The following is a 26,264-nucleotide window of genomic DNA, read 5'->3' on the forward strand; positions in this document are numbered from 1 at the left end:
AAAGAGTGAAGCCACTAATCTGGCTGCAGCCTTTTCTAATTTACCTGATTTCCTCAAATTGGAACTCACTCTTTGCTGAGAGCAGTGAGGCTGAACCTCTAGTTGTACCGTAATTTTGTGAGAGACAGGAGTATGGTTCTTACCTTGACTATTAGCAATTGAAATGCTGATGCTACCTTCATGATAAATCCATGTGCATTCTCCTTCCAGAAAAGGTTACAGGCCTTTTAGCAAAAAACTGGGTGTGAAAATCAAAACTTGAATGGTGAAAGAGATCATCCTGTGGGCAGTCTTAATGACACTTAATTCTCAGATGACAAATTCTGTAGTAAACAACCTCTTGATTCTGTGCAAAATATTTTTAATTTCATGCCCTGCTAATCACACAGCTGTTAAATTTCCCTTCCCATCAGCTGTAAAATAAATAAATAGATAAATAGATAATAATTGTTATAATAATTTAAAAAACAGTTGGGCCTCAAACAAAATTTGAGCCCTAATGAATTTTCGCATCTGGAGTTAATAATGTAGTGGATGGTGAAACTGTCTGGATTCAGTTGATGTGAACTTACATTACCTTATTTTAAAGTATCAGAATGGAAGGCTTTGATCATCAAAAGCTACTGACATGCTGGCCACAGAACGTGGTTTCCACTGCATCCTCAGACAAACCTGGAAGCTGACACTGTACTCCAACAGATTTTAGCAACTTATTTTCTTCCCCAGTGACCTTATCTCTTCTCAGCCACAACGGGCACTATACACACAGGAGTACTGACTAGACATGGCATTGTGAACTTGATGATTCAGAGCCTGAAGAAGAGAAAACAGTGTGTTCATATTGTAAACACGTTGACCTAATCACTACAGGGAAATAAAAAGAGGCTATCTTTAATGCTGCAAATAAAAACAAAAGCTAAGGAGTAAAGGATGGAGGGGGATGTAAAAGTATTAGGAAACAAGAGAAGGAGAACGCTCAAAGGAGTATGGCAGTGAGAGTGAGGCAACGGTGCAGGAGAGAGAGGCTAATGGCCAGGAAAGAAAATTCCAGAAAGAAAGTGGAAAAAAGGATACCCAGTAAAGAAGAACACAAACACAAAAGGCAGTAAAATAAGCATAGTCAGATGGATCAGGATATCAGCATAGAATCTTCAAAGGAGGTATTCTCATATTTCTATGTATCTCTTTTCCCATAACCTCAGCTATAAACAGTTTAAGAAATGCCTAGTGTATTGAACACACTGTCCCTTTATCTGGCATGTTTCTACCCTAATTGCATTTGCGGACATCCTTTTAGTCGTCAAAAGGAATGTTCAAATACCACCTCCTTCAGGAAACCCCTCCTTCACACTCACGCCCACAGAAACCCTCCTTCGGGCCCACAGCCTACTATCTGTACCTCTCCTTTGTTGCACTGTACATTTCGCTTGGTGCAAGAGCTAGTTATTTATGTGTTTGTGTCCCCTACTGAACAGTGAACTCTGGGAGGAAAAGAAGTACATTTAGCCATATTATCCCTTGGTGGCAGACCTAGGCTTTGCAGAGTAAGCACTTGAGGAATAGATATGTTTTCTTAAGAAAACCTAGAGGGGCCAGGTACAGTGGCTCACGCCCGTAATCCCAACACTTTGGGAAGCCAAAATGGGCAGATCACTTGAGGTCAGGAGTTCGACACCAGCCTGGCCAACATGGCAAAGCCCATCTCCACTGAAAATACAAAAATTATCCTGGTATGGTGGTGGGCCCCTGTAATCCCAGCTACTTGGGAGGCTGAGGCAGGAGAATCACTTGAACCAGGAGGTGGAGGCTGCAGTGAGCTGAGACTGTGCCACGGCACTGTAGCCTGGGCAACAGTGTGAGAGAAGGAAAGGAAAGGAAAGGAGAGGAGAGGAGAGGAGAGGGGAGGGGAGGGGAGGCAAGGGGAGGGGAGGGGAGGGAAGGGAAGGAAAAAGAAAGGAAGGAAGGAAGGAAGGAAGGAAGGAAGGAAGGAAGGAAGGAAGGAAGGAAGGAAGGAAGGAAGGAAGGAAGGAAGGAGGGAAGGAAGGAGGGAGGGAGGAGAGGGGAGGGGAGGGGAGGGGAGGGGAGAGGAGAAGAGAGGAAGGAAGGAAGGGAAGAAGGAAAAAACCTAGAGGATGTGCCCTTTTTAGGCATTTTTGTGATAGAAAACATAATTTTAAGGATTTATAAATTTAACCATAACAACACTCTACAACCCCTATAAATGGCAACCGCTACTACTATTTCATGGCTCTTTTCAAGTGCACATGAGAAGTTCAGAATATGAAAGTAATATTCAAAATCTTTATCACAGTTTATTTGAAGAAAAATTATAGTATAAATATAACATTGCTCTTCAACCTAAGCTTACAACTATTGGTATGAGAATCATTTCCAGAAACCTAAAAGAGCTCTCCTGAAATCTCGACATCCCGTCAGCTCCACCTACTCTTCCATAGTTCATTAAAAACAAACAGCATTTCTTTCATGCCTCATCATTAATGACAAAGCAAATGAGTCAACTGTACAGAAACCAAGAAAACATCAACAATAATTTACAATTAGTACCACTGCATTTGCATAGCACTTTATACATCCCCTATCTCGTTTGATCTTTTTCATGAGCTTCTGCAGTACAAGGAAATGGAATAATCATTTTAGAGACAAGGAAGTTCAAGTCCATAAGATGTCCAAGAACACACAGCTAGTAAGAGGTTATGGCAAGATGTGATTCAGGATTCGAGAACTTTTCATCTAAACTTTTGTACATTTATGCAAAGCTGTCTCTCTTATCTAATAAAAGTGTTTACCAGGCTTAAGAGGTGGATGATGGAGGCTCTGAGATTCACATAAATAAGAACTTGTCGAATTCAGGCCAGATATGGTGGCTCATGACTGTAATCCCAGCACTTTGGAAGGCTTCAGTGGGAGGATCGCTTGAGCCTAGGAATTCAAGACCAGCCTGAGCAACATAGTGAGACTCCATCTCCACAAAAAGAAAAAATAAAGTTATGTAATTCAGACAGGGTAGCATATGGACTTCATGAGAAGAAAGAGAGAGGAAGGTGGGAGAAAGAAGGGAGGAAAGGAAGAAGAAAAGACAAAGAGGAGAGAGAGAAGGAGGCAAGGAAGAAAGGAAAGACTTTGGACTAAGATAGCCAGTTAAATATCCTGGAAAACAGAGGTCTTGAACTATGCTTTAAAGAAGTCCACAGAATGACAGTTTCAGCATCATCCCGGAGTGTAATACAAATTCTCCCACACTCTCTCAGGTTTACTAAACCATAACTTCTGAGGGTGGGATTCCTAATTCCGATGCACACCGGGTTTGAAAAGTGCTCCTTCAAAGTTAAGGTAGGACCTGGGGAAACAGCAAGAAGGTAACAGACATGTACCAGAATGGGGGGAAAGTGATACTAACAATAAGGAAGCCTAGAATCCAGAAAACTCAAAATATGTCAAGCAAAGAAGGTCTAAAATAATGGGTTGAAAAAGAGGTATCTTGTGAGAAACTGAGTCTAAAAAGCTATCATAAAGTTCTATGTTAAAGTGGAGAAGGCTGGAATGTGGGCAGAGCAGTGCAATATAAGCACGTGGACTCTAGAGTAACCCAGATCAAGTTTTAGGTCTTAAGGGGAGAAAGACATATAAACCTAAAGAAGAAGAGTATCATCATGCAATTCAGGCTAGAGTTACAGGGGGATGAGAGGCTCTTCAGAGGAGAATCTCATTTACAACCTGGAGACAGATGAGTTCAGCAGACAAACAGGGAAAGGAACAAGGGAAAAGCTCAAGTTGTAAAACAACATGATCTATTCAGCACCAGCAAGCCACTCTGGATTCACTGTCCTAGATGAAGAGATTAATAATCCTGACTCCGTTGGGTAGTTGAGGGAATTAAGTAAGGGAATTTGACATGACAATTCTAACGACCTGCCCAGCGTGGAATAAGCACTCTTTACGGCCCACTTACTGCCTCTCTTCCCCTTTAGGGCCAATGCAGGGTAAAAGAATAAAAAAGATATTGAGACATCCCTGCAGCTAACAGGGCAGGTGCCGACTTTAACCATGTTTTCTCCTAATATGTTCTCAGGGCAGCCAGCTAGAGTTCTTGTGGTTGGCAACTCTCACCCATAGGCACATTCTATTTCAAGAGCTGAGACTCCTTGACTTCCTGCTTCTCACTTTTACTTCATCAGAGGGGCTGTGGCTCCTCAAGTTTGTTACCTCAGATGCAGCTTGCTTTCTAATGGACACATAACAATTTCTATAGGCAAATGTGCTGTATCTTCTTTCAAAAGGGGACTGTTGGCTGTCCTGAGAACGGACCAAGTTTTACTCTGACATAACCTGTGCTCAGCAGAAGCACAACTTGTTGGCAAGTTTACACAAATTAGTCCAGCTGGTTGGCTGGAAGAGGGCTCCTGAAGCGTGTCTTCTAAGGGATGTTAACAGAGGTTCGCTCAAAGCAAAACAACAAACCAGGTCTACAGTCAAAGAAAGCAAGGTGATTGCTGTCCCATAGGACTTCCTCGAAGACCTGGCATGTTAACAAGCATTGTCAGCACCTAAGAGAGCACCAGAGGATGCAGCATTTTCCAGACTCGTGTGGCCACTCTTTCTGGAGTGGTACCTCCTTGGACTAGTCTTTGTGGACAATGCATCAAAAAACAATGAGCTGAAGCATGACAAAAGCAAGATTTTGCCCAGGGTTGACCTCCAGAGAGATTGCGAAGGTGCTTTTGGAACGCTTTCATCTTCCCACTCAGATCCCTTCTCAAGGGCTTCCCTCCTTCCACCACAAGCCCTCTCCACCCCCCACTTCTCAGTGCACACTATTTTAGAAAGAATCTGCTAAACTCAACAGCATCAGACTGGCACCTCTTCCACTGTTTATTCTGTTTACTTGGAAAGCATCTCCCTTTACTATAATTCTACTCATTCAAGGCCAACCGAAGTCACTTCCCCGACGAAGCCTTCTGTGACTCCTGCCCTTCACCCTGGTGGAAAGGATGGTTCTTTTTTCTCCTCTGAAATTTCTCTGCAAGTTTCTACTTTAAAATAGAGTTGTTTGTGTGTTGTCTCGGATAAACCCCTTCCCTAATCCTTTCACACCTAAACTCAGCCTCACAACGTACAGGAAAATAGAACAGGCAGCTATAATTATAATCACCTTGTGGAGACAATACAGCTTCATGGTTAAGAGAGAAGCTGCTGGAGCCAGACTACCTGAGTTCAAATCCTGGCTTTAGCTATTATATTATTATTATGTAACCTTGGGCAAATTATGTAACATCTCTGGTTCTCATTTTTTCATCTGTGAAATGCTGATAATAACAGTACCTTCCTCAGAGACTGGTCGAAAAAAATAGGTGACGTAATGCTCAGAATGCCACCTAAGTCTATAAGCATTTAGAAAAAGTCCCAGAGAGTTTAGAAGTGGCCATGTCAGAATTTTTCAGATTTGTGTTGTTTTTTTCCTTCAATATGTTATCTTTCAAAATTGCTCATCCATTCATAATGGATTTATTGAGCTATAAATTAAGCCAGGTGTGACTGCAGCCAACTGAAAAACAACACAGACAAGGCCCTGAATTCAAGATCCTTCCACACTCTAGCCAGGAGGAAAGGAAGGCAGAAGGGGCTGATGCCGAAGTAAAATAAACAGAAAAGATAGCAAACATGCTGGTTTTTTTTTTTTGTTTATTCTCATGTCATACCCTCCAGCCAAATGATTTATTATACTATTCTATTTTGGCCAAAACTATACTCAGAATGCTTTCTGTTTTATTTACAACTGTATTTTTAGAGCTCAACATTTGTTTAGAATGCTTGCCTCATCTCACCAATTTCTTCAGAGAATGAACAAGGAATCACTCCAGAATTTGTATAAATATCTTGTACAGAGATTTTGGATGAAACCTCCCCAACCTCCAGCCTAAACCCAGGTGCATCCCCAGTGGCTGACATGTGACTTAAAAAAAAGAATATTCCTAACTTGGCATGCAACTGCTGTTTCTGGGCTCACATAGTCTTTAAATTTGTTACTAGAGGAGCATTTTATTGTGAGAAAGAGTTCGGCATCATTCATAAAACTATAGACTTAACCACTCTCTCCCTTCTGGATTTCAGCTATTAAAAGAGTTGAATCTAATCTCAGAGTTTGATTCCTGAGGAACTTTAGAAATGGTGTTTCAGTATCTAGTAAAATAGCTATTCACCTTCTTTCCTGTCTTTAGGATAGGTTTTCTGTCATATTTTCTTCAATTTGATTTTTTTATGTTGACACGTAAAGGCTTTTTTTAGTGTCACTAACTCATGTCCCTTAATCATTTTTGTCCTTTTTACAGTGTCTACCTTGGTTTGTAAATTATAACTTTTTATGTTTCTGCTCCACCATGTCTGGGGACGTACATATGCCATACAAAGACAGTCATGGTGGTGGTGGTGGTGGTTGCGTGTGTATGGAGAAGAAGGCAGAGACTTGAGGATGGAAAGCAATGGAATGAAAAGTTCAAGTTGTAGGCATCCACCCTCCTCCCCAAAACAGTTGAAACTCTTTGGCATTAAGAAGCAAAATTTATGTCCTTGACCAGAAGCAGTTGAAATTCCAGCCAAAGCTTTTAGACTTTCCTTTGCCTGTATTTCTCTAAAAAATGGTCTTTGTCAACCCGAAAATCTGGTAAGTTGGAAAGTAAGTTTATTAAAACTAAAACGATGCAAAGATTAAAATCAGAAACAAATGAGGTCTCAATTGGTAGATCTTATCTCAAATTGAAGGATGGATGGTCCTTTTCCACAGAAAGAACTTCCATAGTGGCCAGATTAGCCAAGATCTATTGACACAGTCGCTCACTGAATGCTTGTGGGAAATAAGCCGCTGACTCTAGATCACCTAAGACAGTGATACCAACAAGTAGGCAGGTTAAGCAGTAGAAACTTTATTTAAGGGAAATAGTTTATAAAACTCTAAATTTTAACAAACCAATAGCAGAGCTGCTTGATTTGAAGGGCCCAGAGTCCTCACTGCCTACCCCACACTCCACTATTGGAGCTTCATTTCTACCCAGAACCCTAGGGCTTCTAGAGTGTAAGTGTAAAAATTCACTGATCTAATCTAATTTCACCCTTAAAAATTCTCCAGAAGAGGCTGAGGCACGGAGATTAAGTGTGATCCACGAACTAGTGAGTAGCACAGCCAAAAATCCTCTCGAAAGAAACTATGTTGCCTTTTTCCACATATACAATATTTATGTTCTGAGACTCTGCCCTTTTAGTAGGAAAAAGAAGTCGGGATCATCAGTGTGCTGAGAAAAATTCAAAAATGTGTCCAAGTTCAACAAATGGGCACGAGCAAATAAGGACATCTAACATCTTGGGAAACTCAGCTTGGAGAAACACAAAACATCCGCGCTATAAGTTAAAGTTTCATTTGATGATTCTGCAGTGAAAACAGCAAAATTACAGAAAGTTCTTTAGCTACTATCCATAAATGTGTCAGGCACAAAATCAAACCACTCAAAAATAATGTGAAATCCATTCAGTTTTAAGTACAGCAAAACATAGCAGCCTTTGTGTGAGGTGTGGGAGACATGAAACTCAAATGTGCTCCTTGGGTTAGTAACTTAAGCTAGGAATTCATGAAAAAAGTGTGAGGAGCCTACGAGAGAGTGTTGAGCAAAAGACATTGTGAGACACATTGATAGAATAGTCATATGATTAACAAACTGTCACATCAAACTTTTCTACAACGTGGGAACACTTTGACACTTCATATTTTTAAGACTGACATTTTGATTCATTACTGTAAATAGCACTTTGGGTTAAATATTGTGACAAGGAACAGATCATATATATGTACATATATATGCACTCTATATATTACTTGTGTATATTTTTTCTAGCTCTGTAACATTTTATAATATATGAAACCTTTTCCTACATTGACAGTTTGAGCCAGTATGTAAACAGGCTATTTCACTCCTAAAGTACCCATTTCTAGGACAAGTAGGCAGATGGACTTTCCTCATTTCTCAGAAAGTCTATAAAGCAGAGGGATTTCAAGAGTAATGGAATGACTTCTAAAGAGATTCTGAAAACTCCCAGTAAGTGATTTTACCAGGGCATTTTACCTTACTACACCTGAGTTCACAAAATCATTATGACGATCATACATAAACTATCTCTTCTAGCCGGGCCCGGTGGCTCAGCCTGTAATCTCAGCACTTTGGCAGGCCGAGGTGGGTAGATCACAAGGTCAGGAGTTTGAGACCAGCATGGCCAATATGGCGAAACCCTGTCTCTACTAAAAATACAAAAATTAGCCGGGCATGGTGGCAGGCACCTGTAGTCCCAGCTACTCAGGAAGCTGAGGCAGGAGAATCGCTTGAACCCAAGATGAGGAGGTTGCAGCGAGCCGAGATCACGCCACTGAACTCTAGCCTGGTGACAGAGAGAGATTCCTTCTCAAAATAAATAAAGAAATAATAAAGAAAAATAATAAATATATATATATATACACACACACACATATATATATATATGTCTCTTCTGTCTTCAGGGTGTTCCCAATCTACTAGAAGAAACAGATACATACATCTGAAATTCCAAAGCAAAGCAGACAGGTTTGAATTGAGGAAGGTACAAAGCGATGCTTTTAATTTCCTTTTTGTTCTCTCTCTCTCTCTATCTCTCTCTCTCTCTCTGTGTATGTGTGTGTGTGTGTGTGTGTGTGTGTGTGTGTGTGTGCGTGTGTTCATTGATTAATGTTCCCAGGGACGTTGTTCACTGTAAACCGATTCAATTGAATTAATCAAAGTGTGGGTATCCATGGGGGCTGAAGAAATTTAGAAAGTTTCCAAAAGTGCCTACATTCCTAAGACAAAGTTTCTTCTGAAAGAAGCTATAAAGATAGTGTTTGGTTTCCAGCTAACTTCAAATAATATAATTTTCTAAAGTTTCACTTTGCCTAAAACTGTAAAAGAAAAGATAAAATATCCATTCCTCAGCCGGGCGTGGTGGCTCACGCCTGTAATCCCAGCACTTTGGGAGGCCGAGGCAGGTGGATCACGAGGTCAGGAGACCGCAGACCACCCTGGCTAACACGGTGAAACCCCGTCTCTACTAAAAATACAAAAAATTAGCCGGGCATGCTGGTGGGCGCCTGTAGTCTCAGCTACTTGGGAGGCTGAGGCAGGAGAATCGCTTGAACCCCGGGAGGCGGAGACTTCAGTGAGCCGAGATTGGGCCACTGTACTCCACCCTGGGTGACTGAGCAAGACTCCGTCTCCAAAAAAAAAAAAAAAGAAAAATCCATTCCTCCCCACTAAAAACCCAAGTTTCAATATCAACTTTTCTTTGGTAATTCCAAAGTTATTATATACATTGAAAATACAGAAAACTTTATTTTAAAAATCATAATGCCACCACACAGAGACACACATACAAAGTACAGAAATAGGCCCACATGTATCTTCGTCTTATGTATTCAACTTTCCCTCTGGACATCATGCCATTATTATTCAAATGATTCCCCTCCTTAAAAGCCTGGAAAAGTACAAAAAAGAAGCATGAAACCTGTATTTAACAAGATGTTACATTCACTACAGATCAGCTTTGCCTCCGTACTGAAATTTAAATTAGGCAATGGTGTTTTCCTGAGAATATACATTAAAAAAGAAGACTGCTCAACATTTGTGTGTGTGTGTGTGTGTGTGTGTGTGTGTGTGTTTTCAGAAAGAATGCAGAATGTTACCAACAAACCTCATCTAAATCCTATAAAAGTTAGGAAAGTATAATGAATATCATCTAACGAATATGGCAAATATTGAGAAAAACCTATAGAACATCAATATCAGACAAAATCTGGGTTTTAGTTGTAGCATTTAAAAATTCCTGCATCCTGCTTTTGAAACCAAAAAAAAAAAAAAAAGTGGTCTAGTTTTGTTCTCAGCTTAATTAGTCAATTCATTTAGGGCAGAGTGCCTTTTTCTTTGTATTATATATGTTCCTAAATTTGTTAAAAGTTAAAGGAGTCTTACAAACTAGTTCAAGGCTTATTTCAAACTAAGGAAATTAAAGAAGACAGAAATGCAGTATTTTCCTTTTGACTTACTGAAAACAAATCAGCTAAAGTATTGCCCAAAGCATAACACCATTTAAACCTGAGGCCCTGCAATTCTCTTCCCAAACTCTTAAGGAGGTGGGTTACAACATAAAAAGACTGAAGACTCCTCAAAAGGCGGCTGAACCACTGCCAATGAAGTAAGACCTCTTTGGTATGTAGTGGGGGAAAGCAGAAGTAACATTACAATATTTGGAGACAGAAGATCTACTTGCAAATCAAATCTCCATCACTTGTTCCTAGAGGTAAATTTGAGCAGTCAATTGAATATTGTTTCTTCATTGTAAAATGAGGATAATAACAGACAGTGTATTGGGTTTATGAAAAATAATCACACATAAGAATTCTTAACAAAATCTAATTTGGTGAGAACATTGTTCCACAAAATCATTATCTGCCAATTTTCACCAGCAATTAGTAAACATTTTTCAGAGGTCATCTGAACCCAACTAAGTTCAACTCAACAAAAACTTACTGGATGCTCATCCTGTGTTTAGATCTCTTCCAGGTGCCTGATTAAAAGGCAGGGCAAGAATAAAAAGTGGAAGGGAGAAAGGCCCATTTAAGTCACAATTTCTGCTCCTGAGGACCCTGTAATCTTGTGGCGGAGACCACATTTCACATATAAACTATTGGAAAAATACTTGGCATTATAAACTACTCCAAAAAAAGCATGGTACTGACAATGAACGGCTCTTGTGGAAGTTTTAGGTGAGGTCTTATGTGACGTGAGAAAAGGGTTCAGAGCAGTAAGAACATGGCATTATGATTATCCCCCCGCCCCCCACTTTAGGCACTCACTTCTCAAGGAACCCATCCGCGGAATGTGATGGAAACATTGTCCCCCAGAAGAGTTTCTGTGGATGGACATGCCCAGTGGCACCTTGGCCATTTACTCTGGGCTCCTTACTCCCCTTCACTTTCCCATCCCTGCCTCTACACTGAGATACTCCCCATGGCTTCACCTTCTCTGCCCACTCCCAGGCGTGGCAGTGTCACCAGCCCATCTCGCTGCAGCTTTCAGGGCTGAAGAGCGTGCTCAGGCAGGGCTCAGGGCTGCGCAGCTGGAACACCACCAAGCAGGGAAACCAGACCTGAGCTCCTCTCCCAGCCTTCTCTCTACGCACTCTGTGGCCTTGAGCAAGTCACCTGCGCACAATGCGCCTCATTATCCTCACACGTCAAATGAGAGTACCGGATACTCGCAAGCCCTTCTTGCTCCTCAACATTCAATGTCTGTGCCTGATCTACAGTTTCCAACCATTTCCAAGTGGCAACTGGGGGCTCACCAGTCACGCAGCTCCCGAAGAGGCACTGACGTGACCACATCAACAGCCTCTATTGTGGGGAAGGTCAGCGACTCCTTCAGAAAATAGCTGATCTAAACAGAGCCCAAGGAGTGTCATGGCAACACCGCTCACAAGCTGCCAAAGGTGGGGAGGAAAAGCAGCCCATGTGTGCGCAGCTGCCACATTTCAGAACAGCACTCAAACCTCGTTAATATCTTCTTGCTTAATACCAAGTCCCATAGATCATAAGCTATTTTTATTGTGTATTTAACAGATTTGTGTATTGTCTTCCCTGCCAGAATTTTCACAGTCCAGTACAGAAGACTCTGCCATCACAGAGCCTTAAGACCTGAGGCCTCCCAAGGTTAACTCAGGAGAAGGAGGAAGGGGAAGAAGCAATAGTAATAGAAGAAAAATGACAAGGGGGGGAGAAAATAATACACATTGAGGTCAAGGCTAGCTAGGGAAGAGGCAGGAGTGAAAGGTAGTAAGTGCAAGTAAAAGCCAATGCTACAGACACTCAAGAACGAGGCACCCAGGTTGCAGCTCTCCAAAGACTCAGGTGTATGTGTAGAAAGGAGAGTGGAAGAGCTCAGTCTTCTGGTACACTCGGGTGACCACAGGTCACCCAATGCCAATTTTAATCACAACTTCTGCTTATTTTCACAGTCTCTACAATCCATATATCTTCGAAGAGTCATGCATGGTACTCTGCAGAGCCCTACACCCGTGTTCTAGGATCTATCCACCACATCTATCCACTCTGGGTGCCTTTCAGAGCTTACAGGAAAGGGCTTCTGCTAAATGTCCTATTTAGAAACCATCTGTCTCTCTCATGCAGGAATGGGAATTCTAGCTTTTGATGACTGACCAAGCTAAACTATGTGAAAACACCTGTCACAAGGCCTGTCACCTAACAGACATGCAATGAATGTCTACTTCTTTCCATCTGTTTAACACAGCAGCAGCAGCACCTGTATCACCTTTATTCTTAGTCGTCTTCCTAGAAACAAGGACTCCAGACAGAGCCTATAGTGTCCTAAGAAGAGCCTCAAGTGCCAACCATCTCTCCACTGCTTGGTGAGATGTAGGCACGATTTGCAGAGCTGCCACTCACTAGGCAGGCAAATTTAAGTAAGTCATTTCTTCCCTGGGGTGGGGGAGCTGGACTAGATAGGTTTCAACTTCCTTTCCGGTTTGGGAATCCTTTAAGCCTATAAGTCTCATCTCCATCTCAGAAACAAGCAATAGGCAGAGAGAAAAACTACTGGAGAACATAGGCATATGCTTCTCTACTGAGCACTACGTCTGGGGCCCTATGCCAGGAGCTACAGGGAACTCAGAGAAGCAGTAAGTAATCCTTAAATTCAAAGCCCTTAAAATATATATTAGGGATGAGCTGGGGGTGGAAACATGGAAAGATGGCAATACAAAATAAAGTTTAATTATAAAACAAAGTCCATTGCTAAGACTGAATTCCAGAGCCAAGGAGCAGACAGGGATGACTTGTGTGGGAGAAGGGGCACATGCTGGTTCCTCAGGCAGGAAAGTGAGACCCACACAGGCAAAATGGCAGGGGGTGTATCTCATAAGAGCTGGCCCTCTGTGGTGGAAGGGTGATCAATATCTGGGATAGTTAAATCTCTTATTTGTTGTAATGTCTTAGATTCCCTAACATCCTATGTTTCATACATTAAAAACTAGAACAATAATGTCCACCTCACCTATCTTCATCATAATGCTCTGTGGATAGTAAGAAGAATATAAAATAGGTTCAGGACACCTGGGTCCCAGGCCTTCCTCCATTGCTGCTATTCTAGTGCCAGGATTTTGCTAAGTGGATAACCTGGCTGTGTGACAAAAGACTTTGTAGAATTTCAGCTAGAGTTCTTGAGGCTTCTTGAGAACTATCTAGTTCAAAGCTCACATTTTGCAGATAGAGTCTAGGGTTCACCAAAAGGAAATGATTTCTCTCAACTACACATGTCTGTGATTGATGCCCAGTTCTTCAGACATGCCTGATATTTACCTGCTTCTAAGTCGTGCTGCCAGCTGGTTTCTGCCTACCAGAGACTTACTCTTCAAATCCTTGTAATATCTTATCAAAGTCCAATTAAAAATCTTTCAAAGCCAACTCCTGTCCCTAGTTCTATAAGAAACCTCCAATAGGAAAGAGTTTTCCAAATTCTGTCTCTCTCAAAGTATAATTACTGAGCTCACACATCACACCAAGTCTTAACTGGCCCTGAATCAAACTCACCTCCGCAGACCTGTCAGCTCCCTCCTTCAATTTCTTAGCAAGCTATCTTGCTTATAGGTGTTCAGTAAATGATTACTAAGTCACGTTGGTCTGAGAGCCACAGTTCGTGGACACTCAGCCAAGTATCTTCTAAAACATGCCATGTTGCCTGCCTCTGACAAGCCTAGAAGAGTGTAATCCCCAGAGCAAGCAAAATGGTTTCAGCCACCTCCAAATCCATCAAGCTTTTTACCAGACCAGCTGAACATGCAGCAAAGGAGAAGAGGCATAAAGGAAAGAAGAGGAAGAGCAAAGGGCATGGACAGCAAATTGGATGAACAGCCATGCTTGTGAGCTCAGGAGCACCGGTATTATCATTCTAGTTTTACAAGTAGGAAATCTGCAGTGCAGCAATTCAACAGCTGGCTGAGGGCTGCGTACAGAGACCCTGATGGAGCTCACAGGTCTCAGTGCTGCCACCTTTTAGGCTACTGCTTTTACCACTGTGGTAAAATGTTGTAGAGACAGTCTCAATACCTGGCATCAGTGGGGCAGGCCCATCCAATCTACTACAGAGGATAGGAGGCATCTGGAAAGAAAGAGCCACAGAAGCTACTTACAGCAAAGGTTTATACCGAGTTTATACTCAGCCAGTAATGTCTGAGTGAAAGTATGGCAGAAAGATTGATGAGACAGCGCTGTGTGACTCCAGAGGCAATCCAAGGCACATATCAAATGGGAATTTTAAAAAATCCCTTTAAACACACGAGGACTCAGATGCCAGCACACGTTGTGATGGCCCCAGCCAGACAGCAAAGGCATATTGGCACCACTGTAATTTGTCCATTCACCAATATGCTTCCTGAAAAGCACCCATATGCTTTCTTTTAGCATCCATATGCTTTTTTAGCAAGGAAACTAAAATATTTCATTAGTTTTGAGTAATTAATAATTACTTATTTCACAATAGTCACCCTCATTAAAAAGCAAAAATAACTGATTAAGCTGCAGGATCCTGGCTTTCAACTCAGGCTTTTTAATTTTTAAAAAAAAAAAATTCTTCCCCTCTAGGAATTGAGTAATAGGGTAAAGCAGCCAGTGTGGAAATATTCACACTACAGGGAATGAACAGTTATCACCCACAACCCAACATTCCTCTTGACTGAGACATCGTGGTTTAATGAAAAGAACATGGACTTTAGACCAGAAAGACTTAGAATCCAATCCCAGTTTGACCGCTTCTGAATAGTAACTTCTAAGGAAATGAAGGGTGTTAAAAAGATAAAGCCTGCTGGATCCCTTCAACCTAGTCTTCCATCATTCCCAAGGAGTGACTTCACAGCATCCTCGCCCACCAGACCCCACTATCTCAAGGCATGGTACAACATGCCCCAAGAATGCTGGCAGCATGCCAGTCATTGTCAGCAAGCCACGGCAATAGCCTTGAAATAGGGCGAGGGCCTAAATGAATGTTTCCCAAACACTAATGAGCATATGAACTACCTGGGGATCTTGTTAAAATAGAGATTCTGATTCAGAAGGTCTGGAGTGTGATCTGAGATTTGCATTTCTAACAAGCTCCCAGGTAATGCTGATGCTTCTGGTCCTCAGACCAAACTTTGAGAAGCAAGAGCCTTACAAGTGTTAAGATGAAGTTAGAAAATAGAATCTTGAAAAGCAGAACATCTGTGCCTGTCTCAGTGGGCTGTGATAAGGATTATTAATCAGATGGGTGATAATATTTCTGTATATTGAACAGCACACTGGTATAGTATTGTTAAAAGGGTATGGTTTCGGCCAGGCACGGTGGCTTACGCCTGTAATTCCAGCACTTTGGGAGGCCGAGGCAGGTGGATCACCTGAGGTCAGGAGTTCGAGAGACCAGCCTGGCTAACATGGTGAAACCTCATCTCTACTAAAAAGACAAAAAATTAGCCGGGTGTGGTGGCACATGCCTGTAATCTCAGCTACTAGCTAAGGCAGGAGAATCTCTTGAACCCAGGAGGTGGAGGTTGCAGTGAGCCAAGATCATGCCGTTGCACTCCAGCCTAAGCAATAAGAGGAAAACTCCATCTCAAAAAAAAAAGTGTATGGTTTCCACTGTAGACAACAAACTTGAGACCCAACTATATCAAGTAACTTATCCAAGGCCACATAACTAATCATGCTGACTTCCAAATACAGGTTTATCTACCTGTCAAGCCTATCAGTATGAGGATATGCCAATGGAAAGGTAGGAAATAAAAGTAGATACTACTGTAGATTGCTGATATAAAGCCTCACTCTTGTTTTGCCATTATTCTCAGGGAGCCATTAACCTGCTGTGTGAATTTGACTAAGTCTTGCCCCTTCTAGCCGCCTCCATTTCTGCATCTGCAAGGTGAAGGCACTGCCATGGACAAACTCCGAGGCGTCTTCCATCTCTGACACTGCCTTTCACTCTTCTGGCCCCCACACGCACTCACAGTGGGTCATCAAGCGCTTAGTTTTAGCTTCACACATGTGGCAGTCATTACAACTTGGCAGCATCCAAATTCTAGCTGCTCACATCTGCATTTGTGCTGATCTGTGCATGGTCAGAAGTTATCTCTGTTAAAAGTCTCATGCTCAATATAACGGGGAGCGGGTCAAGGGTAGGGATACAAAACAAATGCCCCAAAGCACTGAAATTTCAATTGAGTTGAAAACTCAATATGATCAGGGCACTACGACCCTAACTACTCTCCGTCTCCTCATCTCACTTACCAAATAAAGATATTGAGAGCACTAACCTGACAGAAGTTTGAAGAACAAGAAAAAAACTGAGTTATGCATAATGTGTTTCATATGATTATCTAACTTTTTTTATTCTTTCTTAAGGAGCCAGATAAACATGTAATCAATTATAATATAAAGTGATTCATAATGTATGATCTTGTCCCTTCCTAAAATCCCATAGTACACATTCTCTGTATTCCTCTGGGGCCCATCTACCATTTTCTACCAGAAATTTCCATGGTCTATGAACTTGCATCATTGTCTCTATTTGTCTTCAATGTTATCTCTGGAGGTATTCACATATTTTGGAGTAAATCTGGATTTAACTCAAGACTTTATATTTATTAGCTGTAAAACTTTGGGCAAATTACTCAACCTCTCTGAGCACCTACAAATGGGAAAAACAATTTTCTATTTTATAGGATTATATACAATAATGTATTGAGATGTCTAGCATTTAGCACACTCTGTATTAAAATTGAATTTGAATGCATGAATGAATGAATGAAGTAGAATAAGAGTTTCGATATTAAAATATCACTCAATAGTTTTGAGACATGTACACACCAAGAGTCATGCTACAAAATAAGCCTAACACTCACAGTACAACAACAGGTGATCTATGGGGAAAATCCAACAGCAAAAGGAAATGTATGTCACTCAAATATCATCTCATACTTCCCACATAAAATAAAAACTTTTGCTTAACTCATGGATGGCCTTCAGAGCATCTACAAACCTCTTAAACTTGTTGATAGCATTTTCTGAAGTTCTGCATTCTCCAACTATTTCATAAATTCATCTGAGTTTCTGAAAATTCCATAATCCTCACGTCTGCCCCAAACACAGGCTCATGTGTATACAAGTGTGCACACACATACACACACGTACATTAAGAACTACTACTTTAGGCCAGGCGTGGTGGCTCACACCTGTAATCCTAGCACTTTGGTAGGCTGAGGCGCGTGGACTCGTGAGATCAGGAGTTCAAAACCAGCCTGACCAATATGGTGAAACCGCGTCTCCACTAAAAATTTTTCAAAAATTAGACGGGGCTGGTGGTGTGCAACTGCAGTCCCAGCTACTTGGGAGGCTGAGACAGGAGAATTGCTTGAACCTGGGAGGCGGAGGCTGCAGTGAACCAAGATCTTGCCACTGAACTCCAGCCTGGGTGACAGAGCGAGACTCCATCTCAAAAAACAAACAAAAAAAAAGAATTACTACTTTAGGCAAGCCCCTGGACAGAAAGGGACTGTCAAATAAAAGAGAAAAAGTAGATTTAATAAAACAAGGCTGAAAGCTGCAAACATACTGCTTAGAAAGTATGGGTAGTGGAAATTATAATGATATAATGATGACCATCTCAAACCAGAAAAAGGGGCTATGAATTCAAGACCTGGCTTGGCTACAAATTCACTACCGGTCCTTGGGCAAATCTGAGACTCATGAAAATCAGAGTTGGGGTTCCTTTGACATCATCTATGCCACCCTCCTCCTCCCATCTCACAGATGGAGAAAGTACAGCTCAGAGGAAAGTTAGACATTCACTAAACTCATAGCAAATTAATTAGAGCCAGGATTTGAACCTCAGACTCAGTCAACTGATTTCTACTCTCCGAACCTCTGTACTGTGAGGTGCAAGGTAAGTACTTAGGTCCAATGTTCTCTAAGTAATCTTCTATCAGATGGGTAACAATTACTACACTCTTCTCCAGACCTGGAAGTCCCCATGTACATATGAGCTTCATTTTGGCAATGATGATAGTAGCTGTTTCTCAGTCCCAGCCCATTCCCACAAGAATAAGGCAGAAGGGTCTGAAATAAGACAGAAGGGTCTGAAACAGTGAGAGACACTGCTATTAATGCTGTGTAGCGCAGCAATTGGGAATTGCAGGCCTTGAACTAGACTTCATTGTGTTGGCTATTACTCTTCTGTCCTCTTGCTTATTAAATCCCTCATCTGTCTTCTCTTTTTTAACGTTCCCCAACAATGTTCAGTAAACAGCCAGCTAGGAGCTCATTCTCAGATTCCTTTAATTCACTGGTTCAGAAAAAGGCAGGAGGAGGGTGGAGGAGAGTGATGATGTCAGCAGCAAACAACCTCATACAGGAAGCACTGCAAGGGAATCCACAGTCTTTTAATAAACACGGAGAGCAGAAGCTAGCCGGAACCCTCTGTGCCATGTCTTCATGAAATTAATGAAGATACCTGGAGTCCATTTATGTTTTAAGGACATCTCACATCCCCATGGTGAAAATGAAATTGGTTTTGCCTGAAAGATAATGACCTTTTAAGAACTAGGAAGCGAAAGGAGAGTTTATAGAAAAAGATTTCTCTACTTAAAGATACAAGTATGGAGTCAGAAGAATTCTAGTCCGAGAGCAGTCAACAACGCTTTAGACAAGTCAGATTCCCTCCCAGACACTAAAATCTCCATCTGTGAAATGAAGGAATTTGTTTAAATTATTTTGTAAAGTCCCCTCTGGCTTTGACATTCTGATCTGCTTTACAGATCCAATGATTTGCTCTGGAAAAAGCAAATAATGGAAGAAGCATCCACCTCTTCCTAACAGTCTTAATAGGGGGGCAGTTTACCAGATCCTCTCATGAGACCCAGATCAGGGAACAATGTCACAGAGTGAAGAAACGTGGGGGAAGACGGCTTTTCTTCCCTAACAAGGAATTGCAAGTTGCTGGGGTAAGGGACTACCGCTACCGGTGTATAAATGTCCATTCTTACAGTATACATAATGCAAGTCATTAACTGCATTTCTGGTATGTAAAAGAAGCAAAGGCTAAACAGAAGAATAACTGTTTTCCCCCAGTGGCTGTGCAGTAGAGTCATAGGACTGTCCTGTGATTTTGGAAACACGGCACCAGGAGAGAGAAGGGACTGGCTAGGAAATAAAAACATATGTAAGAGAATATTTAACCAGAAGTAATGCCACGATCAACTGGTCCAACTTTGTCATTAGATGATGAAACAGACCTCATAGAGGGAAGGTGACTTGCCCAGGTGACACAGCCAGGTGACATTACAGCTGGGATTAGAAAAGGATTCTCATGGCTTCTGGTGAACATAACATACAACATATTGCTTTGCTCCCAAAAACAATGTGATTCGATTCAGGTTATTACAAAATAATTTCACTTATAACTATGGCCTCTACCTCCACTTCAAAAAATGGTATTTAAAGCAGACTAGGACTGTTTCCACCAAATTATACTAAACAGTTCACTCTGGCAATATAGACAAGTGCATGAGATTTAATTGGGTATTATTCATCCTTGCTAATGAATCACCCTGTGGAAAACAGGGATAATCAACCGTCTACAAGAGGCCAGAAGCCTGTTCTCGTTCAAGTACAGAACTTGCCTATTAAAGAACATGAGGTATCAGCTCTAAATAGTAAACAGGGTATACTGTTTCAGATTCCATGGAGTGCAGCTTTAAATAGATTCGGTTTGGAAATGGGACAGAGAACACACCGCAGTCAGTGGATCAACGTTGAGAGCAGGGAAAAACAATGATTACACTCATTAAGTGGGTACCTGTTGACACATTTACTGTCAAGTCTAATTATTTATTGAAACTGTTATTCTTTCTTCATTACTGCCACTCATACCAATTATTACCACAAGATTATTGTAAATTTCTACAGCATGCTCCCAGAATATTTACTTCTCCTTTAGGCCAAACCTTCCAAAGTTTACTTGAGAGGCTTCTATTATTCCCTCTCCACCATTCCCCACCTCCGAAACATAACAAAAAGAGAAAGAGAGAACATTCCTCTTTCTTGAGAGTAATGTTTATAACCTTTCAGAGCTTGATCAAAACTCCCCTTGATAGTTTCAAGATGGGTTTCTGTGGGGACAGGGGGTACAGTTAACTACTTTTCAAAGCTTATTCTATTAATATTTAACAATTGGCATTGGAGGGAAGGTTAGTGTGATAACTGCAGTTTCTAAATGAACAAGTTAGATCTCTGCCTCACAGAGCTGTCAAAAACTATGACAGTAGGTATCTACGGTACATTCTTTTCTGATATATTTATCCATAAAAATAAAACATTAGACATAAGCTTTTACAGGGTTATTTTGTGGACTAGACAAGAAATCAAAGGTGGACAGTAGCCATTCTTACATTTTTCGCTACTACCTTTTTTAAAACAACGTTCTCTGTTTCTGTGTTAGTTTGCTGAGAATGATGGCTTCCAAACACCACATGTTCTCACTCATAAGTGGGAGCTGAACGAGAACATGGACACAGGGAGGGGAACATCACACTTTGGGGCCTGTTGAGGGGTAGGGGGCAAGGGGAGGAAAAGCATTAGGACAAATCCTAATGCATGCAGGGCTTAAAACCTGGATGACGGGTTGATGGGTGCAGCAAACCACCACGGCACATGTATACTTATGTAACAATCCTGCACATTCTGCACATGTATCCTATAACTTAAAGTAAAATAATATAAAATAAATAAAAAGAAAACTTCCTGGGTAAACTAGCTTATATTCCACTTGAAACATAAATAAATAATAAAAAAATAAAAACAATATTCTTTTTTGTAGGAATGAGAAGAAAATCTAAATAACTTAAGTGGCTGTTAGGTCTGATTTAATGATAGAAATTTCATAGCCCATACGTAACCTACCTTGTTTGCACATGTATTCTTATTAGCTTTGAAAATCATGTAAACCTAACACTTTAATTTCCTCTCAATTCTAAATTTTCTAAGTCCTACAAATTTGGGGCAATACCAACCAGCTTGATTTTTCTCAAAGGTCTATGCGACTAAAGTCACAGTTGCGGTTCAAGGTCATAGATATCATACAGCAAAGGAAGTAACAAAATATCCAGCAGAACACACGTGTATAGTACTTCAAGTAATGATATCAAATCTTCTACAAAGTTACTATTCTACATATTGTCTACTTCATCTCTTTTTGGCTAAGTTCTGAAACATTACATAAAACACAGTAGAGCTCATTAAGAGGTACAGATTCAGCAGGTTAACTACAGGAGAAAAATTGCATCTGGTAGATTTTACAACTATGATGCTTCCTTTAAAATTTGTTTTCCATTGGCCTCCATTTTCTTGGCAAACTCAAGACAAATGTATTCTTCTGCCAAGGATTGGTGTCCTTCTCAACGGTCCCCCAGGAGAGTGGCATTCAGATACAATGGATCCAAAGTTTCAAAAGACTAACTCAATTTTCTGTGTTCTTAGGATTTTTCTGTTGTGGCTTTAGATTCTAGCTTTTTGAAATGATTTTGTTTGGCAGCTAAGAGACAGTGACTGACCCAGCCAGAAATATTTGGCCCCTTCAGAACCAGGTAACACTGGCAGCATAGTATAGTGAAAAATGCACTCAATCAAGGGTTAGGAAACCAGGTAAAAAGTGCTCCTGCCACATACTAGTTGAGGATACAATAAAATAATGGGTAAGAACATTCTACTCCATTGCATTTTATGGACACTTAAATACATACACATTAAATCTGAATCATCTGTGTGGCCCAGATTTTGGGTTTTAGTATTAAACCTTAAGGGTTATGAATTAAAAGGGAAAAAATAAATAAATTAAAAAGACAAAAATAAAAAGAGAGGTCAGCTCACTGTCTTGGCCATTTTTTGGTTCTTTTCCTCATAAAGTACCTTTGTATTTCTTCTATTCTTTGTATTTGTTCTAAAATCAGCATTACTGGGTCAGATGCCTATTAGTATTTCATAAACATGAAGACATGCCTCCTCCATTACCTTAGATAGCTGGCTCCTGGAATGGACAATGGACACAAGGTTCAGCCAACTGCAGTGCAAGTATCTGCAAATGAAATAAGTAAAAATTACTTCCAGACACCAAGCCTATACTTATTCATTAATAGTCATAACCTCTTATATCTACATAATGGTTTCTTGTTTTACAAAACATTTTCACATTCATTTCACCCCACAGGAACCCGATGAAGAAGCAGGAAGGGATGATTCTACTCACTTCGTAGGTAAGGAAACAGAAGCTCGAAGAGGGACAGAAAGGTTGAGAAGGGAACTAACACCGTCCTCATGATTAACTTCACAGAAACCATATAAAATGAACATTATTGTCCACATTTTACAGAAGTAGAAACTGAAGTTCACAAAAAGAAAGTAATTCGCCCAAGATTATACAGTTTAGTATCTGGCAAGGCATGAATTTGGAGCCAAAGGCTGTGCCTGCTGGTCCAGTAATCCTTCCTTTCTACTTTAGTTTTTCCTAGGTTATTAGGCTGGGGAAAGACAAGGACAAACAATAATGTATTGTCTTAATTCACAAGGCTTGGTGGAGAGAGAAAATAAAATAAAACCAGCTATTTGATTGAAATGAGGAAATGGGAAAAGTACATAGCATTTCGAGCCAGTGAGATTTCCTTTTACCAGTGGCCTTAGGCAAGTTATTTAAACTCCATGAGTGTCAATTTCTTCATATGTACGTGAAGATTATGATATATACTCCATAGCCAAAGCTGCCCTTAGTTAAACTTTTTAAATCAGATTTCTCTCCATTATTCCATACATATGGTTATAGAGAACAGCGATAACATTTCTTCCCATAAATCCACATTTATATGATCAAAAGATAACGTTATAAGCACGTGAGGCAAGAGAATATCTCTGGCTAGAATATTTCTTTGACTTATGTCTCCTAATTTTAAAATACTGCAATATTAATCTATGTCACTCTCACATGACCTCATCTAATAAGAGACAGCCCAAAAACTTTTAAGATTTTAACATCAAATGTTTCCTTGACCCCTAAAAAGCAAAACAGATACTGCTTTAGTTGAAAGACCTGCTGATGAATCACACATCATTTTCAACTTTGTGCCTATAATCATGCCCCAGGTTCAGAGAGTTGGAGTTTCCAGTAGACTCTAAGAACAAAGCAAATTTGTTTTAATAGAATGGATAGATTTATTGAGAAATATAAGACTTCTAAGAAGTTTTGATAAAATGTCCCGTTTACATAAAGGACCCAAATCAGGTTGAGAAAAGAACATGGATCCTGCAACTATATCCCTGAACTTAAAATAAAAGCTTCAAAAAAAAAACAAAAACAAAACAAACAAACAAAAATTTAAAAAGCATGATTGATCAGATGCCCTGCAAGAAACTTGTCATCTGCCACAACTGAAAACATGATTCGTCTTTTAACATCATGCTTTATTTTATAGCTTGAAAAATCACAATGACCATTATGTCTTAAACCATCCCCTTTATAACTCCAGTGAGACCTTATTACCCAAATTTTACAAATACAGAAACCAAACTTCAAAGATCACATGGTTAACATGGAGCAGATAAAAATGTAACACTGTACCTTGATACCAAAATCAGTAAGCACCCTTCTACTACATGGTGTAGCCTCCCAATTGGTAGTGTGCTATTTGAAGAGGGTAACTAAATAACTTCAGGAAAGGGAAACTGAGTGCATAGCACAGAAAATTCCATTGTCAAAGCACTAAAGCACACTTAGTTCTAAGTTCTGCTTTACTAGCAAGTGTAAGGAGAAAGAGTAGACTTCACATCTGTGGTCTAACCAGAAGGTGACACATTACTAAGCTAAGGCAAAAGGAGTGTTCGATGCAGTGTTACCATAAACACTTTCTCAGATCTCACCAGGAAAGTTTCAAGATGCAACATCCCTGGGCAAAGTGTTGAAGCACAGTCATATATGCAAGTCTGTACCAGTGAGGTTTTGTGAAGAGTCTGATAGAGTTTGACTGTGCCCACACCGAAAATGTCATCTTGAATTGTAGTCCCCATGAGTCAAGGGTGATATCAGGTGGAAGTAATCCGATCATGGGGGCAATTTCCCCCATGCTGTTCTCATGATAGTGAGTGAGTCTCACGAGATCTGATAGATGTATAAGCATCTGGCATTTCTCCTGCTTGCACTCACTCTTTCTTGCCACCCTGTGAAGAAGGTGCCTGTTCCTCCTTTACCTTTCGCCATGATTATAAGTTTCCTGAGGCCTCCCCAGCAATGTGGAACTGTGAGTCAATTAAACTTCTTTCTTTATAAATTATGTGGTCTCTGGCAGTTCTTTATAGCAGCATGAGAATGGACTAATACAAATCCTTCACCAAGAAGTCTCATTTTAAGCAACAGGAAAGCTAAAGTCTTTCTAGCTAAGAAGTTCACCAGCCCTCTTCACGTGGATTGAGTGGCATGTGTCCTGAGGAGCTCCTGCCTGAGTATTTCATAATGCAAGGGAGTTTTCCATAATTCCATACAGACATCTGGGACAACTGACAAATCCCACTCTAGCCTTTCGGTAATGAAGCCAGTTATCCTTGGCTGCCTCTGTGTATTTTATAACTAACTGCTGACCCAGAACCTGACATGTCTGCATCCTTTGTCAAACCATTCATCCTCTCTCCTCTCAAAACTATGCTCACCCTCAGAAGCAATTTTTCAGAAGCAACTGTATTTTGGAGAAAAACAGGATGGAGTAAATGAAGGTAAGATAATAAAGAGAGAGAAGCAAGAAAAACGACAGGGGGTAAGGAAAAAGCAGAAGAAAATGGAATGACATGGGAAATGAAAAGTGCAGAGATCAGTTGCAATGGGTTTTTCACAAACCATGGTGTCCTTTGAATTTACCACCACACCCCACAACAAAATGTAACCATCCCTAAGATGATTATCTCAGTATTATGAACAAAAATTCTACGTGGTATTGAACCAGTATAAAGATAACTCAAGATACTTGATATTTTTGTAAGTGCTTTAGTACAAATAAGCAATATGACAGTATCTTATAAAAACTCCCACTAAGTCAATAAACTGGCACCTCTTTAGCTCTAGTGTCTCAAATATTCATTCCGAATAGGGAGCATCATATTGAAAAGAATAATAAAATGGGGATTGAGGAACTGGGTTCTGGTTTTAGTGTGTAATTATCAAATCTTTTGATTAGAAGTTGCAGAAAATACACATTCTGTGTTTCTCTTTTCACAGTTCTTGACTATGGTTATTCCAAAACCACTGTGAAAAGGCCAATAATAATTTGGTCATTTTCATAAGTTTCATGTGGCAACAGAGGTATAGCAGGAAAAGGATTACTTATACTAACATTTATTAAAATAAAACAATGTTTTAAACATAGAAGTCTGTCCCCAGAAGCAACTGAAATGTTAAATCAGGCTGAAGGAATTAGATGACAAATATGGCCCTGCATTCCAATTATCAAATACCACATACAATTTAAAGTGCACTCTCATGCCACCCTAAGATCCTTATCAAGAATACAAGATATTCCATAGCTTATGATTTGGTTGTCTCATTAAAGTAATGTTTGCCAGGATTTAATTGCTTCCCTCTCTGATTTTAATTTCCTCACCTGTCAGCATCTATCAGAGGCACTGAAATCTTCTGACATCTGGTTGATTGTGTTGAAATTAATCAGATTTTTTAAAAGTAAATTGCTTTGGCCTAAAGGTAATGCTCAACTTCTTAATATTATATTTATAAGGGCTCTATCAATGGAATATATAATCTAGAAATAGAATGAGAGACTTTAGGAATTTCGAGCAGAAATATAAGTAGCTTACAAACCTCCAGCACTGGACTTTTAAAGATAAGGACTTTAAAAGTGGCATCAGTAGCATGGCCAACCAGAAGCCCCTAGCTCTCGTCTCCTTCACAAAGACAACCACAACAACAATCAACAGCTAAACTTTAACAAAAATAACTGGGCCAGGTGTGATGGCTCGTGCCTGTAGTCCCAGCACTCTGGGAGGCCAAGATGAGTTTTTTTTGTTTTGTTTGGTTTTGAGCTCTGGAGTTCGACAGCAGCCTGGGCAACATAGGGAA

The 26,264-nt window shown here is 40.4% G+C and overlaps 1 protein-coding gene across 9 annotated transcripts in view; it reads right to left on the reverse strand.

The window, feature by feature from the left end:
- Positions 1 to 26,264, reverse strand: part of LP (LIM domain containing preferred translocation partner in lipoma) — a 723,802-nt gene that overhangs the window by 512,533 nt on the left and 185,005 nt on the right. For 7 of the 9 annotated variants that reach the window (XR_011619543.1, XM_071090663.1, XM_011723147.3 and 4 more), the window contains one exon: positions 22,169 to 22,232. The gene's annotated coding sequence lies outside the window, so the exon portion shown is untranslated. Of the gene's footprint in view, positions 1 to 577; positions 795 to 11,085; positions 11,801 to 22,168; positions 22,233 to 26,264 lie in introns of those variants that run through there. The other 2 variants (XM_011723148.3, XM_071090664.1) reach the window with 2 other exon arrangements.

This window comes from Macaca nemestrina, chromosome 2, assembly GCF_043159975.1.
Source record: "Macaca nemestrina isolate mMacNem1 chromosome 2, mMacNem.hap1, whole genome shotgun sequence".
NCBI lineage: Eukaryota > Metazoa > Chordata > Mammalia > Primates > Cercopithecidae > Macaca > Macaca nemestrina.